The sequence below is a fragment of the Aplidium turbinatum genome, chromosome 12 (genome assembly GCF_918807975.1).
Source record: "Aplidium turbinatum chromosome 12, kaAplTurb1.1, whole genome shotgun sequence".
In the NCBI taxonomy this organism is placed as follows: domain Eukaryota; kingdom Metazoa; phylum Chordata; class Ascidiacea; order Aplousobranchia; family Polyclinidae; genus Aplidium; species Aplidium turbinatum.
Genome location: NC_137483.1, coordinates 3,617,376 through 3,636,328, shown reverse-complemented (window position 1 = coordinate 3,636,328; position 18,953 = coordinate 3,617,376). Strand labels below are relative to the sequence as shown.

The 18,953-nt window shown below is 36.8% G+C and overlaps 1 pseudogene across 1 annotated transcript; it reads left to right on the top strand.

Moving 5' to 3' along the window:
- Positions 1–1,786: 1,786 nt before the first annotated feature.
- Positions 1,787–16,678, top strand: LOC145780944 (uncharacterized; annotated as a pseudogene). Its single transcript, XR_014290685.1, has 17 exons — positions 1,787–1,970; positions 2,687–2,796; positions 3,152–3,362; positions 4,141–4,331; positions 5,177–5,396; positions 6,236–6,362; positions 6,904–6,999; positions 7,329–7,543; positions 7,844–7,988; positions 8,557–8,746; positions 9,240–9,467; positions 10,368–10,537; positions 11,280–11,456; positions 11,828–11,995; positions 12,721–12,859; positions 13,260–13,426; positions 15,783–16,678. The product of XR_014290685.1 is annotated as an uncharacterized LOC145780944 (transcript).
- Positions 16,679–18,953: the final 2,275 nt, after the last annotated feature.

Below are 18,953 nucleotides of genomic sequence, written 5' to 3'. Positions count from 1 at the left end.
GGCATCATTGCCTCCCTGTCCCTCCATGATGCCCTGCCCCTCGCTTCCGGGGCCCCTGAGTAACAACTGAAAAGTTGTTTACAAACAATATTAACCTATCACCTGTTTACGAACAATTCACTATACGAATTGATGTATACGAAGAAATGATTTACGAAGAATTGTTTTACGAAGAATTAATTTTACGAATAACTGTTTACGAACAATTCACCTATAAACCATTAAAGTTTAGAGATGAGCAAATACTGGACGTGCTGCATCAACAATAAATTACAAACTGTGCAATTCAGTAGCAAAGCAATTCTTACGTACAGGTGCAAAATTCAAAAGTGCGTTGATCAATATAGTCATTATCCCAAACAACAAATCAGCCGTTCTTTGCTGAAATAAAAACAGTTGATTTGCTGTCTGGGTACATTGCAGTGAAAGGTTTGCGGCTAGTAGCTTTGACTGGGTTATACATTAGGGCTCGGGCCAGGGATGATTTTAGTAGCCTAGGAAGTTACATAACGTAGCACACTTTTGCTCTCATGGTCTACTTTTGCAGCCAGTTTACTTTATTTTGCAACAACTTCTGCTTTTTTGGGATAAAAACTGCTGATTTTCAGCTGAAGATTTTCGCGCGAGTGCCACAGGACAACATTAATTGTGACGTATCGATATGAAACTAAACACACTTGTTGAAAGCGTTTGACATTGTTCTATGGTCACAAAAGTGGCGCTTGATTGCATCAAGTTGTTGAGCAAAATAAAGCACTTGAACAAAATCGATATTATTCGAGCGATGTTTTGTGACAGAAACTTTACTGTGCTTTCAAGGGTACAAGAATAACATGCATTTTTGTTATGAACACACTTAGCGTAATCCATCACAGTTAAGCTGATTGAAGCATTAGAACAAAACGTGTTTTAGAAGGTAAGATTTGTTCAATCACATTTGCATTAATTTACGTATAACAAATTCAGTTTCAAAATCAATCTTTTGTAGAAAGATTTATTTAATAAAACAACCATTCAACGTTTTCTCTCTACATTGAGAAATTCCAAGTCTGACTATTTAGATTGCTGGAAGATGGAGACTTTCGCTTCTTCGACTGTTGTTTTTCTTTAGTCATCCATCTTCCAGCAATCTAAGTAGTCAGACTTGGAATTTCTCAATGTAGAGATAAAACGTTGAATGGTAGTTTTATCAAATATTTCTGGAAACTTCCTTGGTTTCATATTAGTAGAAAGATTTGTTTTAGTTTTTTTAATAGGCTACTGCACTCCAAAGCGTCTTCTTGCAGGAAATCAGCAGGCAGTGATAGTCCAAGTTTTTAAAGGGTTTGGCAGCAGATGGTGTTGTATAGTTGATAAAAACAAATAATATTACGAACAGTTTATTTTCGAATTCCCAATTTTTTTTGCACTCAAAGAGATACAGTATTAGACACAAAACCATTTAAAAGTTTGCAAACGAAATCGAAATTTCGTTTACGTTTAATCAATTTTTTTAAATCAATTAGGCTACGTTTAATTTTAATCAATTTTGTTTAAATTTAAATACGCTACTGACTACTTCATCTAGAATCAAAGCATTCTATGAGCCCTCTCGTTTCTAAAAAGCTGAACCATAGCCTGAAAATCACTGCCCTAATACAGTAGCTTTCAGGCTTAGAATTTTTTTGTTTAAGTCAACCTAGATGCTTGTATAATATGCTTATAATACGGAAATACTTGTATACTTGCAATAGTATAACAAGAGCTGTATGAAAATTTCACTGATAAATCTTATTTACTTAGCAAAATCAAGATGAAGGATTATATAATGTTGCTGTTTTTGTCACTCTGCTTGATCAACATATCTGTGGTGACAAGCTGCCCTTCCCAGTGTATTTGCGAAAAGGGAAGACTAACTTGCAAGGTCCCTGGAGCGCGTTCATTGCCACAGTTTCTGCATGCTACTAACACAACGGTACTGGACTTATCAGGTAAAGAGGAAGTTATTTTACTGTCCCTTTACAAACTTGAACTAAAATCAAAATTATTTCCCCATACACGAAAAAGCAATTAATTAAACTTAAACGTCCAGCAGCAGACACTGTTTTATAAATAATTAATTGCATTCTTCATTTCAATTAAATCAACTGATTTCAGATTTAATAATAATTTACGAGAACGTTTAAGCAGCCACCAGTTTGTCAACGAGCAGTGCCGGTCTTAGGGTATTTCGGGCCTTGTGCGGAATATGCTTTGCGGGCCCCAATGACAATGATCCAATTCACAAGCGTAGCTAGGTATTTTGAAAGGGGAGGGGGGGTTTTGACGGCCGGCGGGCGAAACCTGACGGCCGAAGGCGACACCCAGCGGCGGGGGGTCTGGGGACCTCTCCCAGAAAGTTTTAAAATTACTTTGAATTTGGTGCATTCTGAGAGCATGTTCAACAAAAACTTGGGTATGAATATTTATGTAAAATGGTTCTGTCCGGTGGCATAGCAAAAGGATACACTTCAAGGATACCGATAGTTGCTTGTGAATCGAATTGAATTTTTTCCATTGGATAATGACAAAAATTACTGCATTTTCTGAGTAAATTGCGGGCCTCTTAATTTGCGGGCCCTGTGCGATCGCACGGTTTCCACACCCCAGACCGGCACTGGAACGAGCAACACCATAATTCAGTAAATTTTTTTTTAATCTGAAACAGGAAATAATATATTGAACATTCCTAAGCATTCCTTAAAAAGTTTTCCAAACTTGGAAGAATTAATCTTGGATGGAAACAAAATCTATTTCATCGAAAACGGGGCATTTCAGGTGCGGTACATAAGAGTTTCAAGGGTTTCAGAAACTAGCATTTTACTTTTTTCTTCGTAATATATTTAAGTAAGTTAGCTGCAATTTGGTAGCATTTTCTCTTTATGCGCAAAATCAAACTTAACACTTTATAGTTAATATTTTGCTCAGAGTCTGTTACATAAATTATGATATTGTTAAGCAAAACTAAAGGTTCAGTTGACAGATAAACAGCAGTGGCCGAAACCTTTGTTATGTAAATTGGTGGTGCGATACTGATGAGTGCCACAGCCCTACAAAAACACTTGTGGGTTGTGCCCAATTCTTTGAAATAGATACGGTAATATTTTTACTTTTTTATTTACATTTTTAAAAGGGATGTTCCAGCTTGAAGAAATTATCAATTAAAAATAACAACCTTCATTTTCTTGAAGAAGAAGTGTTTGCAGACATTCCGATACTGGAAGAACTTTATCTTTCCGAAAACAAATTGACTAAGTTCCCATACCTTAAAGAAAATAAATTTCTGAAAAAGTTGTGTGTATCTCGCAACACCATTGAAGCGATTCCAGACAAAGCACTTCAAGGTAAAAAAAAATCTGTGGCTTTAGCTGTTAAGAAGGCCGTATATGCATTTCTCACTAGAGCAGCTGCTTTTCTCGCCCGATCGAGCCCACCTTTCCAATCGAAAACATTGTCGATCCACTCTGTTCTTCTTCCAGGTCTCCCTTTTCTACAAACCTCTCCTTTAATTGCAGCTAAAACCCAACTATCCTACCCTTCTTTTCCAATGACCGTATTCGCAAAGCTTCCTCTCTTTGATGTTCATCAGCACACCTTCAATTTCCCGGATTCCAGTCATACTTCTTCCCATTCATTCGTGCGTCTCTTAGTCCAACTGATTGTTAGGACTTGTGTTCTTAGCCACATTTCTATAACATTGAACGCATTTTCCACTGATTTTTTAATATCTAGACTACGTTTTGCATCCGTAGAGCGGAACACCTTCGCAGTAAGGTTTTTGCGAGCTGTAGCCTGATGTAAGCTTGATAATTATGTTATTTGGCTTTCGAATATCTTATTATGACTTAATATTGCTTATTAGACGATGGCCCCACTAGATGTTTGTCAGTTTGTCATTGGGTTCAAAATTGTTTGTGAACTTCGAGCGTCCACTGACAACTCCCATCCTGGTGAACCTGCTGATTTTGGCTCACGATTGCTAAATTTATTCGCAACTAACTTCCATTTTCTGGGGGTCGTTCCGCTAAGCGTCACTTATCAGTATCTGTACTTCCCAAGATGGAAAGGGGAAGGGGTCTTCAGCTGTACTGGGGTAGCAACATAATCTGAATACTTTCACAGAAAACCGCCTCATTACCGAACTCAAACTGAAATACAACAAGCTTACGTCATTGTCACGTGACATCTTTCCAACTGACGTCACTAGTTACACCACATTGAAGTTAGTCGGAAATCGATTGCAAAATATTCCAAAAGTTGTAAAGGAAATGACGCAATTAGAATCCCTTTCTGTATGTTACAATCCGATTAAGGTAAGATTCCTATATTAGCTTTTGTTGTGTTCAATCTGTGTTTGACGGTAGCCCAAAGGTTCCAACGCCTCAATTATCTTCTTGTGTTTTTTTTTTTGTTCATCTCACGAACGCAAATCAGTATGATCTGTTAGACATGAAGTTTCGTGAGTTATATTCATTGACATGTTGCTATATTTTTGCACTGCCATCTGATAGAAACAAGAGGGAAACCATCCAAATAAAAATAACCTAAAAATTCAGTTCAAGTTGAACCAGGCTATCCAGATTACCACGATAATAGTGATCTAAATGTTTTGGTCCTATACAAAGTGTGTGTAATTACAATAGCTAGATTAAACCAACAGAAAAAAATCACGAACTTTGTTTGCTAACAATTTGCCGAAAAATACGCCATTTAAAAAAAAATCTGTCAAAGTATTTAAAAAAAAAAAAAGGGCGATTACTTTAAACCCGTATCAACGTAAAGTCAATCGAGGATCCGCGTAAAGCAGATACAAAAGCATCAATAAATTTGAGAAAAATGTGATAACTGTAATATTAACTACGACCTTTTAGAGTACATATTAATTTAAACAGAAACAGAAAATGATTGGTAGTGGCTGTTAAGCCAGGACCTTTGAGATTCTTCCTTTGAAACCTGATTTTTTTTCAAATCATTTTCTGTTTCTGTTTAAATTAATATGTACTCTAAAAGGTCGTCGTTAATATTACAGTATTCACATTTTTCTCAAAGTTTTTTTTGTCGCTTTTTCTCCATATCACCAATTAGTTAGATGACTGACTAATATTCGTACTTTTCGTTCAGGTTCATAAACGAAATGCTCTCTTGTTCATCTGTTTAGGTGTTCAAACCTGGAGAATTTAGAACTTTAACAAAATTGAAGACATTTGCTTCGACCAGTGTTGGCTTAACAGAGATTTACGACAATGTGTTCAACTCTGCCGACTTGGAGGAGTTGTACTTTGGCAAGAACAGCATCAGTGGAGATTCTTTGCCTAACCTCTCTGTGCCTAATCTTAAAACATTGGTCTTGAATAACAATAACCTGCAACGATTATCTGGTATGCTATGTTAGAGTAATCTTGTGCAAATGAAAACTATTATCTCAATAAAATCGTCGATGCTATTCCGACTTATGCTTAGTGTTTGGAAATTGGGTATCGGCTACTTAGCCTGTACGGGAACACAAGGACTCTAATCTTCATGTCAACCTTCAAACATGTCTGTAAGTGTTTTGTCAAAGACACAGTCACGTTCTCTTCAGTAGATAGACGTCAAACCGAAGCAACAACCCTTTCCAGTAGCATACCCAGAAGGGATTTATAAAATTCCCTGCCACTAGAGAAGGGTGTATGCGTGTGACGTCATAATAATTGAATCAATAATAATAATAATAAATACCAATATCATTTATGGGTTTGCGACTGACCATTTCTATTACTCGGTTGCGAATTATTTCACAATTCTTCTGGAATCGTTTGTTCCTATTTAGTTCCATCTGAAGGTTTTCTAGCCGCATGCTGTTTATTGATTAATGTTACTGACAGACTATGACATCATTGAGATGAACAAGTAAAGCGATGGCTGGAATTGTTGCAACAAATCCAAACTTTGTGAAAGTAGAAAAAGAAGATAATCATTGCAATGCATGTTAACGCAATTGCAATTGCATGATGTAAAATTGTAGGCTTAAGTTATAGTAGTAACCTTTTTTTAATTTTTTAACACTGATGAGCCCAGCCTCATGGGCGAAACACGTGTCTATCGCTGAGTTCTTGCTACACTCGACTGCCGAAAAACACAAGTTAGTTTTTCGGTTAAAATTTTGAAGCCTATGTAGATTTGCCAATACATTAGCTACAGTTTTCTTTTCAATAAATTATCAGCCTACTTTGTTCAGTGTCTGCCTTTGTTGGAGTTTCACAATTGGAAACGCTGGATATGAGTTCATCCAACATTAGTGAAATTGAAGGGGTGACCTTTGCACCGCTTTCTGCTTTGAAAGAGCTGGATTTGCATGGAAACCAGTGAGCAAATTGTTACAGAATGTGTCATTATTGTGAAGCAATTTTAATCTTCAGCATTTGTTACCTGCCTAACAAAGCGTCGAGACGTGATTGTAAATGCAGTTATGGTTAGGGACACTTTATTCGGTTTTGTTTTATACAAGTTATGCTAAAATGTTATTTATTGAAAATATAGAGTGTTAATTATAATGTAATAGCCTATTAGGCTATTGTTACCTTATACTGTATAGTTGCAATATTTTAACAGGTCAGGTCTAGGTCTAAGTACTGAAAATATACTATCATCTCAACTACGCTTCTGTTGTATGGTATGGTATCTCGCGCAAACAATAAGCGAATCAGGGTTGCCATTCGAACTTTACCACATGAATAGTTGTTTTAATTAAGGAAAGAAGAATGAGCTACAGTAGGCTACTACAATTAATACACCGCATGATTTCAATTGTTGAATGGATTTAGATTTTATATAAAAAGTACAGAATTAAGAATAATATTTTGAGACCTAAATTGGCAATTTGCTGCAAAGATTGCTTTTTTATAGTCTTCCCTCTGTGCCAATGCTTAACTTCAATATTAACTTGGAGAAGCTTCATCTAGATCAGAATCAAATCAGCGAAACTCAAACAGACGATCTCAGGTGAGAAACGGACAATTTTGGTTGCTGAATTTAAGTTAAACCTAGACAACAAAATCTGTTGTTTTTACATTGATTCAACGTCTGCAGACGTTGAATGACTGCAGACAACAGACAAGTAGACTGCAGACAACTACAGTATGAGCCGATGCTGAACTTTAATTAAATTGATTGTGTGGCTTTGTCAAGCTCTATTGTCATTGATTTTAACCATTATGACTTTATCCAATGCAAAGCTCCTCCAGAGTTCGGACATTAAATACATCTACTTGCTCAACTGTTGCGTCAACAGTGGAGTCTATGTCGTCACAACTACTTTGTTTTGTTTGCAGAAACCTTGACCTCATTGAATTGTCCCTTTCTGGTAATGCTATGACGTCTTTCCAATCTCTACTGCTTGGGAATTCCCCTCGCATGACGTCACTTGACTTGTCTCATAACTTGTTGGATCACATTCCTGACGTAGTGAAAACGTCATTGCATAACTTGAAAACTCTCAATATGTCAGACAACGGGATAGAAGAGATTAAACAAGATGATTTTGTCAGTGAGTAATTGATTTTCTTTATTAGACAATTTACTTTGTGTTTCGTGCTAAATAAAGATGCAGTGTCACACTTTGCTATTAACAGAAGGCTGAACAGTGAACACTCACTAGTACAGCGAGCTTTTCTGTTTCACTGATCATACCATTGTAGAGGGTGGCAGTAAAGACGTTTTTAACGCTCGTCTCTGACAGGTGTCGAAGCTGAGATGTTTTATTGGTAATCAAGTGAGTTATTCTCTTGGTCAATCGCCCTTAGTAAGGTCGTAAAAGTTTTGAAACTAATTTTTAGTCTCGTTTCAGATTTTCCTAAACTCCAGACCTTGAGCATGAAAGGCAACAACATTACTGAGCTGCCTGATGAGTCGTTCAAGCACTTGCCGAACTTGAAGAAGCTTCATCTTTGCAGAAATAAATTAAACGAATTAAATCCTATGACTTTTCAAACGTATGTAATAGACATTGCTTGGTTCGCCCTTAGATTTAGTTAGGCATTGTTTCATTTACAAACAACAAATTGGATATTGTAAACATAACGCAGATAGGCGACTACCTACTATATGATTTTGAGAGGAATATTGTACTTTAATTACGGTAACATATTTCTCTTCCCTCTCCCTAGAACTAATTACGTTTCGGGCATTATGGCCACAATGCAGGGAGCAAACAACTAATGAGAAGCTATGTTAGAGAATTGACTCCATTAACATATACTTGTCTTTAAAAACATAATATCCATTTTCATCAAATTGCGGCCAATGGACCCATCTCAGTTGCCTTTCTCCATCGCTTTTATTTAGTTGCGATATGAAGAGCGGCCAACTCAGATCAAAGCGGTATGTCTTAAAACAGATGGAAGCCTTGTTCCTGTTTCTTTTCAATTCATCAAAATGTTATATAACAATACCCTTTGTGCTGTAATACTATCTATTTCAAAACAGATAACTTGTATCCCAGAAAAATGTCAAAATTTACAGAGCTTCTTTAAATGAAGTCTGTGAAACATTTTTTTACAGTCTTCTCTTTCTGGAAGTTTTCACTGCAGACAAAAACAGCATTGAAGAGATCCAAGACAGCACGTTTTCATCAAATTCAAACTTGAAACATCTTTCACTAAACAACAATCAACTGGCGCGGATCGACAAACGAGCGTTTGAAAAAGTCACCAAATTAGAAGAATTGTGGTTATTGTTCAACAACTTAACGGTAAGAAATAAAGTTTAGCAGTTATACAGCTTGAAAACCGAATGAGACTTTTCACACGCCATTTTATTCAACCACATTACTCTTTTTTGGTGTAAAACAGCTAAAGTATCACGTGGTGTTTCAAATGAAAAATCTGCATCTATTTCGATGTTTTGTCAATGTTGCTACAGTGTGTACTATATAACTTTTATGTGGTCATATATATTTTTTTACTTGAGGCTGATAAATTAAAAAAGTAACGAGGTTACGTTGTATTGTAACTTCAAACTGTCATTGTCTGTGACGGCGTCTGCACCAGTTGTACAAAACCTCAGAAAGAATGCGAAACTACCAGGAGCTTCCTAAGAGCAAACTAAATATAATGTGTTATTTCATAAAAAACATGGGAACTTTTTTGAGAAATCAGGTAAAAAATATCAGCAAAAAGGTTAGTTTTGCCCCAAAATGTTTCCAAACACTTTCACGTTGTTTACAGCTTTTCTTTGTGTTTCAGAAACCACCCCACCTCGGTCTAAACACTGAATTGCGCGTTATAGGACTTTGCAATAATCCAATTGGCAATTTGGAGGATGGGGCTTTGGACGGGCCTAAGGGCCTAGAGGTCGTGCAGTTGCGCAACATTGGTCTGACGAGATTATCTAAAAATGCATTTGGAAACACTGAAGAAATCCGAATTTTAAATTTGGCTTCGGGAAACAACCTTTCACACGTCCCTACAGTGGTGGGTGGTGACCGCTGTAATTGTTCTCAAAACAAACAAACGTAGTCACGTTGTAACTTTATGTTTTATTACCAAAGAAAAGTTATTAACCTACAATCGTCAAAAAATGATGTTTTTAGTCAGTTACATTTTATTGCTGGAAGATTTTCATTGTAGCATGCAGCATTAAGTGGATTATCAAACGTTCTTAGAAAAAGAACAGTCAATTCAAGTTTGGCAACATTGTTTCTTGTGCTATCGTAGCTTTGTATTTGATTGACATTGTTCTGGCTCTAAGAGCTTTAAAGGGCGGGGAAACCCAAATTAACTTTGCGAGTTTTTTGTTTCAGCGTGATGTCATTGTGTACAACATGCGTTTTAGCAATAAAAAAATCCAAATTTTGTTGCCCTCGTCTCGCTAAGGCCGCTTTTGTTTGATGCCCGTTTGCGAGGTCTCGTTGCGCATCAAGCTGTGATGCTGTTCGCTGTGACGTCACAAGGTACATATAGTTGTGGCCAAAAGTTTAAGACCAGACTTGATTTATGACGATTTTTGCATTACTTTAAAATACTGCATTAGATATAAGATGATGCATAAAGATGATGCAACTGAAACAATATCTGATGCAGTATTTGAAGTAATGCAAAAATGGTCATAAATCAAGTCTGGTCTTAAAATTTTGGCCACAACTATATGTACCTTGTAACGTCACAGCGAACAGCGTCACAGCTTGATGCGCGCGAGACCTCGCAAACGGGTATCAAACAAAAGCGGCCTTAGCGAGACGAGGGCAACAAAATTTGGATTTTTTTATTGCTAAAACGCATGTTGTACACAATGACATCACGCTGAAACAAAAAACTCGCAAAAAGTTAATTTGGGTTTCCCCGCCCTTTAATATTTCATTCAAAAATCTTTAGATTAAATCTATGCCGCGTCTTCGAGTCTTGAAACTGAGTGGGAATCCAATCGAGAGGGTTTCCGTCAATGATTTTGCAAATCTCAACAACCTGAGAGAGATTAGATTGAACGACATGAAACTACAATCTTTTGACATCACGAGGTTGTTCCCAGCGCTGCCAGCTCTGAGGTATGAGATAAAGAATATTTGATATCCCTAAGCGTAGATTTGAGTTTAGAAAATGGATGATTGTGTTTCAAGAGTTTTCGATAAGGGGTTTGAATAAAGCTGTTTCAATCATAGAACCTAAAAATCATGTTTGCTTTTAAGATTAATTTCTTTAAAAGTTTGTTTGTCTTCTTGTGAAGCGTTCAGTTAAATTTTTGGTTCTTCTTAAATATGTGATGAGAGGTATCTGAAGAGGGTTAAAGTCTAAGAACGAATAATATAGTTTCGGGAGAGAGTTTGCTATTTTTTATACCAAAGACTTTGGTATAAAAAAGAACGAATAAACTCCGGACGTTTAGTTAAGTGGGCATTTTTGCACAAAATTAAAGTTAGATCAATTCGATTCAATTTGAATTGTATTTTATCTTTTTGAGTTGAATTGATCAAGAGCACAGGGCTCATGTACGTCTACTGATATTTTTTTCAAATAGTTGGGCACTTCTAAGCCTACTTTACAAGGTGTCGAATCGACACCTTTGCATCGTCGGTCAAAGGTTCTTACCAATAAGCCACAAAAACGTTTCAATCCAATAAAATCAAACACACACCTTCAGCATGTAACTAGTGGTCGATCTATGAAAGTACCTAACAATACATTGCCTAGAGAAGATGTTAGGCAGGCTGAAGTTAAACATTGATTGAAACAGAATAAGCCATATTCTTGCTGGACTTACAGCCTGTTAAAAAACATTCTTAAAACTAGGTATCTCTACCTGGCATGGAACCCGTGGCGTTGTGACTGTGAAATGCAGTGGTACTCCCTGGGAGTGGATGGAGCAAGAGCCGACATTGAGACGTTGGACAGGGAGGAGATAGTTTGCTCTTCACCTCCACGATACAAATGAAAGAGGATTGACTTTCTCAGATTAGGAGATTTTCGGTATAGCTGTATTTATGCGTTATTTATGTTGTGTCAAAGTAACTGTTTATACTTTTGCATCGTCTGTGGCGTTTCTGTCTTACCAGTTAATTCGTTTACTTTAACAGTTTAAATTCAAAATTCCGTAAAATAATCGAATGGTTAACTGGCTCGATTAAGATAACTTGCTTTGGTTAAAAAAATACAACAGTGTCTGAACAGGGTATTGAACGCACGACCTTTGTTCAGTTCTCTGCATATTCTCCTCCTTTGTTCACTTTTCTTGATAATGCATCCATTGTGAGAAGTATATATCGTGAGAGGACTTGTTTAGAACAATTAAGATGATCTTCATGCTTCCTCCGATGGTGACGTTGTCATTCACATCACAGACAATGTGCTACGAGCTCCGTGAAACGCGTGGACCGCACGTCAGCCATCTTGAGCCTCCCATTCATTGCCATGCTTGCCCAGGACCATCATGACGTTTTTACAAGAGTTTCTTATCAACCGTTAGGTGGCGGGATGGAAAAATTGGTCAGAGTTAACAAAAATCACAGGTAGCTTGTTGTTAACGCGCGCGATTGTTCGAAGATGTTTTGACAACGATTGATCATAGCGTACAAGAATCTTTAGTGCTTGTTTGAATCTTTTTAACGTATTAATCCTTTTATGTACAAAACGTCTAAATTATTTTGGTTGGTTTATTTTTGCATACCGTATGAATCTATGTGTGAATCATAGCCGATGCGGCCTTTCAATAACAAGACGCTCAGTTCGTAATTTTTTCAGCGTTTTCTATGCCATGCACTGTACCAAATTGTTTTTGGTTGATTGATTGATTCTGTTGAAAATTACATAGAAATGTCATTCGTTGTATGCCACGAGCACGTCTCCCGAGAAGGCGGCCTCTGTGTATAAATAAACAGTGTTAAATTCTTTGTTTTTGCTTACTTTGCAAGTAGTAAATGAATTGCGTGACGCCACAATAAAGAAAAGCGCTCATGTATTGTCAAAATCCGTACCAAAAGAGCCTGAGGAAAATCCCACAGTAACAAAGTTGCAAGTAGGGCCAATGCAAACAGGTCTATTTTGACAAACCTTTTTTCATTGTTTTCATTTTCAAACCATTGTTTCATCGCTAAATCGAAGGCATTTTTAGATACTTTAAGAGTTTAGGTTAAAGAAAAAAATATTTTTTTGAAGTTTCACATTTTCGAAAGTTATGGGTTTTATTATATTTCATTAACAAAATTATTTTTGCAAACATTTTTATTTCATGAAGAGGAGATTTCAAAGTGAAAGGTCTAACTCCAAATACTTATTACGTCATCTGCATTGAAACAATTACGTCATCTGGAGATGACGTCAGACCTGACCTTTTTTCAAAACTCGATACTGAAGAGAAAATAACATGCCACAAAGTAAGCGGTTTATAATCCCAATTCTTGTGACAAATGGACGTAGAGGCACTGGTTTGATTCTCCAGCAAATTGTTATAGCCTTTTTTTAATTATGTGTTCTTAGCTGAAGGGCAAACGTACATATCACTCGTGTTTAAATTTGTATTGTTGGGAATGAAAAAAATTGTTTTGTTGTCTGTTTATCTGTTTCATTGTTGATTTGTATTTTGTTGGTAAGCATCACAGTGGTTAAACCATTTAAGGAAGAAGTTACAAAGCGTGTTTAAATCAACGCTTTATTACATCACTTTCATTTTAATTATTTATTTGTGTCGCAAACAATTTACTGTGTTTCGTAGTCAGGTAGTGCTGACGCCAGGAAGATCGCTCCTTTTCAACAAACAATTTACTTTCGTTTAAGATAAAAACAAGTGGTAACTCTCCTCCTGGAGCAAGTCCTGGAAACGGGCAGGAAAACTCTGGAGGATCGTCTCCCAACGACTTGACCATCATTTACATTGTTTTGGGAATTGCACTCGGAGTGGCTGCGCTGGCAGGCTTCATTGGAACAGCCGTATGGTGTCGCAAGTGAGCTTTAAACTCTTATCCCAGCGAACAAGCAGTCCTTTTTACATTGATTCAACGTCTGCAGATATTAACCGTTGAAACAATGTAATGAAGCACTAATTTGCCGACTCCAAAGATTTCTTAGTTGGGCTAAATCTCTGTGTTGCATATACTGCTATTGGTTAGCAATAAATAACGTTTGGTTGAATAGTTATAGTCGTACTTCTTATACGTAGCAACATTAAAATAAATTGACTAAAATTCGTTGTTATAAAGACACGTTCACTAACTTGAAACAAAGACGTCATTTCTATTGGTGCAAGTGCGGTGAAGATCACAAGGGAAAAAACGAATCTCTGAAAAAATAAATACAAATCCTGCCCTTTCCCTTTTTGCTTATATTTTGCATCAAATATACTATAGGCCGGTTGCATCAAGAATGTGTTTGGTTGACTCTTTTTCAGTAAAACCTACAATTAAGTTACTACCAGCACAGCTACATGTAAGAAGAAATTGATTGCATTTTCTCTAAATGGTTGCACCACCCAGCTGACAATAAAGTGCTGTGGGTTCTAACGCACCACGATTGTAATCAGCAAGTATCTCATGCAAATCTGATCGATTTGAATTCCAATATGAATAAAGAAAGGTTTATAATAATTATATTGGTGTTATGTATTTATTACGCCACACCCATAGTGCAATCTATACTTATGAGCGCTTTAGGATACGTACTGTAGCTACGTGAGAAAACAAGTACCGGTGTAACGGTCCAGGAGTTACTGCGGTCTAAAAGTTACCGTAACTTCTGGACCGCGTATGCGCAGTCTGAAAGTTACTGCCAGTCCAGAAGTTACTAAAACAGGGTTTTCAGATTTGACGCTTGCAGCAGATTTGTATAAATGATTTCAACATTGGAAACATGTTGAACTTGAATTAAGACTTATCCACCATTGCATCTTAACATGGTTTACAGCAGAAACGTAATTGGGAATGAAGCGAAAATAAGATGAAAGTTAAAAGATGAGTTTTGTACCAGAAGTTGTTGCTGTATTGGAATGAAATTTGAATTTGTAACCTAACAATTTACGTAGGCTATCATTTTAACCTGATTTGTTTGTATTATACCATTTGAAGTTGCGTCCGTGCCTTACGTGCGTTGGCAAATAAATTTGCATGGGGAGGTGATTGACTAGATGACCACTTAGCCTATAGTCTTAACCTACAATTCAAAAGTGTTATGAGTGTTTTATTGACTCGTTGTAGGCTATATGGCTTTGTTGAAACAAATAGTTTAATTGATGATCGCTACAAACATTTCAAAGTTTAAATCGTGGCTATACGTAAATCGGTGGCATTTAATAAGCTATACAGGCCTTAATACATCGTGCAAAGTTTGCATTTGAAGGCTGACTTGTTAGCCGCTGGTCTTGAGTTGTAGTTGACGAACATAGTCTTTGACTATATTTTATGTAGGCCTATTTCATGAAAGTTAAAACTAAAGTTTTCCAGTGAATGAAGCACTGAGCCTATTTTTGGTCTGATTTCTCATAACTACCGTTTTGAAGAAATATAAAGTAACTTAGGCTACATGTAGGCCAACCGGTAGTCAAAACGCCATCAACCTTCAGTGAGTAGGCTATCACAGTCTCACACGAGGGGAAGGCTTTAGCTTTTACGAAAGAGTTGAACACTTTGAGATTCCAATGAATTTCCGTTGGACTCCCATCGAAAACACGTGGCACGAAACTTAAAGTCTAGAATTATGGTTTCGTGGTGAGAATATTTATCCTTGGGATTCATCTTTTGCATACTTGCAGAGGGTTTAATCTACTGACCAAGTGAAGTTTCAGTCCATTTACAAGTTTTCCCAAAAGAATTTCGAAAAAGCACACCCACTTACAATAGCAGTAACTTTTGGACTGCTTCTGCGGCGTTGCAGTCTGGAAGTTACTGTCAGTCCAAAAGTTACCAGCGGTGCCCGGCGTTTTCACAATCGATAGAAAAGCGAAAATTGTTTCAACTAAGTGTAATGAATTCATTGCTCTCAAACTAATGTAAGCTTTTCAGTTAACATTAAAAAATACTTATAATTATTAATCTGACCTTTTGAGAGGTTAGAAATTTAATTATTTTTTAAAACAAAATTAAATAAAATTTAAATGAAATATTTGGCAACTCTTGTAACTTTTGGCATGCAGTAACTCTTGGACTGCTACACCGGTACAGCAATTGTCATAATGTTGAACAAAAATGAAATGTTTTCAAGCGAGTTTCAAGTTTGTTTAAATTTTATGCTTTTTCAATCCATCTTCAACAGTTCTTCAAAAAAAAAACAAAAAAACACATTCATCAACTGACGTCGCATGTTTTGTAGGGTTGAAAAAGAGCGTCATAATCGCTTTGCTGACATCAGCGGCCTGGCTGATGACGTCATGAACAATCACCAACGGGTGGGAAGAAACGGGAGCAGGGCGGATGGACCGACTCCGAGGAAGAGAACGGATGTGAAGGATGGCCATGAGAATTATGACATCAACGGAGGTGTTGCCAAGATCAACGGAGGTCACGTGAACGAAGCTTGCGACGTGATTGGACAAAAAGCGCGAACAAAGCTGTAAATAGATGAAATTTGCCCGAGCTTTGAGATCTGCTTCAGCTAGCAAACACTGTACCACAAAAGATGAAAACATCATCTCGTGTTGTATTTTATTATTGCGATTGAGACAGATTGAGTAAAAGTCCTTGGGCTCTACTCTGCATGCCTTTTGTGGCTCAAGGACTTTACTCATTCTGTCTCAACCGCAATATAGCCTACATCGTTTGACTTCGCATGATGTTAGTTACTCAGTGAAAGCTCAAAAGTTCGTTTCATTGCAATTTGCTGTACATTTTCAATTTCTATCGTGTTTAAGGTTTACGGTGTGACTGCGTTGTTATCGTGACTTATCCTTACTGTCTTTAGCGAGAATAATCGGTGTCTTTCATATGACCCGATCTGGAATAAACGACCGTTATTTGACCATGTTCAACGTTTCCTCCAGGTGTCTATTTACTTGTTCAATTTTGATGACGTACATCGAAGTAAGTGCAGAGTTAGTAAAGTGTAAATAACCTTATTGCTTAGTAAGAACTAATTCTGGTCAACATTTTTCTCAAGAATTACTTGTTAAATATTGAGTTGTAAGTGGTGCTGTGCTAGAGTTTATTCGATTGTGACGTAATGAAAGTACTCTAAAACAACTTCGAAAAAACAATGTTTGATTGTTTTTGTATTCCGAACAAAATACTTCATCTATATAATTAAATATAATTCAATAAATTTCATAAGGAAATTGGTTAGAACAGGTTGTCTGTTGGGCTGTTGTCCCTAGGTAAATATAACTTGCTTATTCTGTTTCTGTACAGCTGGACTCTTTCATTGTCATAAAACGTGGAAGGCTGATACATTCAGTGATTGCCAGTCCGCTTTGGACGCAAGGTTGGCAACTGGCATTAAACTGTGTCCAGCTATGTTCGAACTCAAGACATTTCGTTTTTCAATGCGTTACAAACTTGCGAGGCTCATCGATTGAAGTCTCAGGCAAATGAACGGCAGAGAATGCGGCCGCCGCCTAGTGGATCACGTGATGGCAACAACAATTAGATGAAATAGTTTTTTAAGATTGAGCACACGATTAAACACAAGCAACCATAAAAATTGAATATTTGGATACCATCAGATGAAAGTATTGAATAGAGAGATTTACAAGAAGTGTTGAGCTTGCCAATACACTCTTGTGAAACAGCATTGCCGTGAGAGAATATCTGAGAGAGACGTATGCTACAACCTACAGTATTTCTTTTATGTAAAGTATTTAACTGTTTCACATCTTTTCTTATGATTACAAGTTAGACGATGGGATTTCATTCTGGTCCAAACAAGGCTTGCAAAACGTGTGATTCAGTGTAATTGTCACGGTTGAATAAACACAAAGGATCGTGTACACTGTACACTTGATGTAAACTTAGTGTAAACAACGCTTCTCACGTAGTAACTATCTTTTTGTCATCAGCATTTCTAAGCAAACACTTCAATAACAATGAGCGACAGAACAAAACACAGATCAAAAAGAGAAAAAATCCTGGGAAGTTCAGATGTAATTGCAATTAACGATATTGGTTTGGGCAGACGCACGCATGTGGCTATAGCCAAACCACATAATCCAAATAATTGAAACATCGCAAGAAACACTTCTAATGGCATTAAATTTAAATTTCATTGCTTTATTTAACGACCGTTTTACCCGAATTCAACACACGTCATTTATTTGTTTTGTTTCCTTTTGATTTTTGTGAAATAATCAAAGGGTGTGCTTTGGAGTGTTTTATTTGTCATATTCAAAGAAAGAAACAAAAACAGGACGAATGTAAAGTATGGACTACAATTGTATGTGGGAAATGCAGAGGCAACATTGAAATATTTTCAATTGCAATGATATTTGAAAGCCTTTTTCCATGAAAGTTTTTTTATGAAGCACTGGAATAGTCGGCACGCTGTGTTTTTCCAATCTAGCCAATCAGATGGCGTTGCATCAAATTCGGGTACAAACCATATAAACCTACCAATGAATAAAAGACATGCTACTTGCTACAGCGAAAAGGATTTAATGACATTTGAATTGAAATGTAATATAAAAAGACGAGGGCGCAACTGCCTTCAACTGAAATAGAAAAGCCACAAATTTTAGTCGCATAGCTAACCTTGGTAAGACACAAATATATTGCGTATCTATTTGGATAACTGGTAAATTTAAAGGAAGATTTTTAATCAGCAGTTCATTCACGAAGTTTTGTTTTCGAATTTGTATTAGCTGGCTAACTTACAATAACAAATAAAATTAAACTGAATTAACAAAGGCTGCGCAAAGTAGTCTCGTGTGAGGTGACGGCTTCAAGTTGATGAAACACGATCGTCCAGTACACTTTTGAATCCATTGCCGACGTATTATAAAATCAATAATATTTCTGATGTAGCACAAGACACTTCAGAAAAGGCAAACACTGCTGAAGGCCAAGTCCACGTAAGGGCACACGATAAGAAGCATTTACAAAAAACAAAACATTTAAACTATTACACTACACTTCCACAGCACAGACACTGGCAGTTCTGATGGTCATGTGTATCCCTACCGCTGATCTGCGTACAAAATCAAAAACAGAATGACAGACAGATGTTTTGCGTCTGGGTTAAGCAGCAGGAGATGATAACGTTACAAATGAGTCTAAGCTACACTGCTTGGGACATCACGAAACTAAGATGTATTGCTTTGACAGCATAATAAGACAATGTTATAACGAGGTTAATAGAAAATAAAGATTTTCATAGCGCTTATATAGGAGCAGCCTTGTCAAGTAAACACTGAAAGTTTCAGACTTACAAACAATGACGTTTTTTCCGAAACAAACACACCAAGGGTGGTGCAGCTAATGTGACTTGTTCTAGCTGCAAGAGGCACTGTTGAGCCTTGTAAAAACAAATTTCATTTTAAGCTGCAGACAACATGTC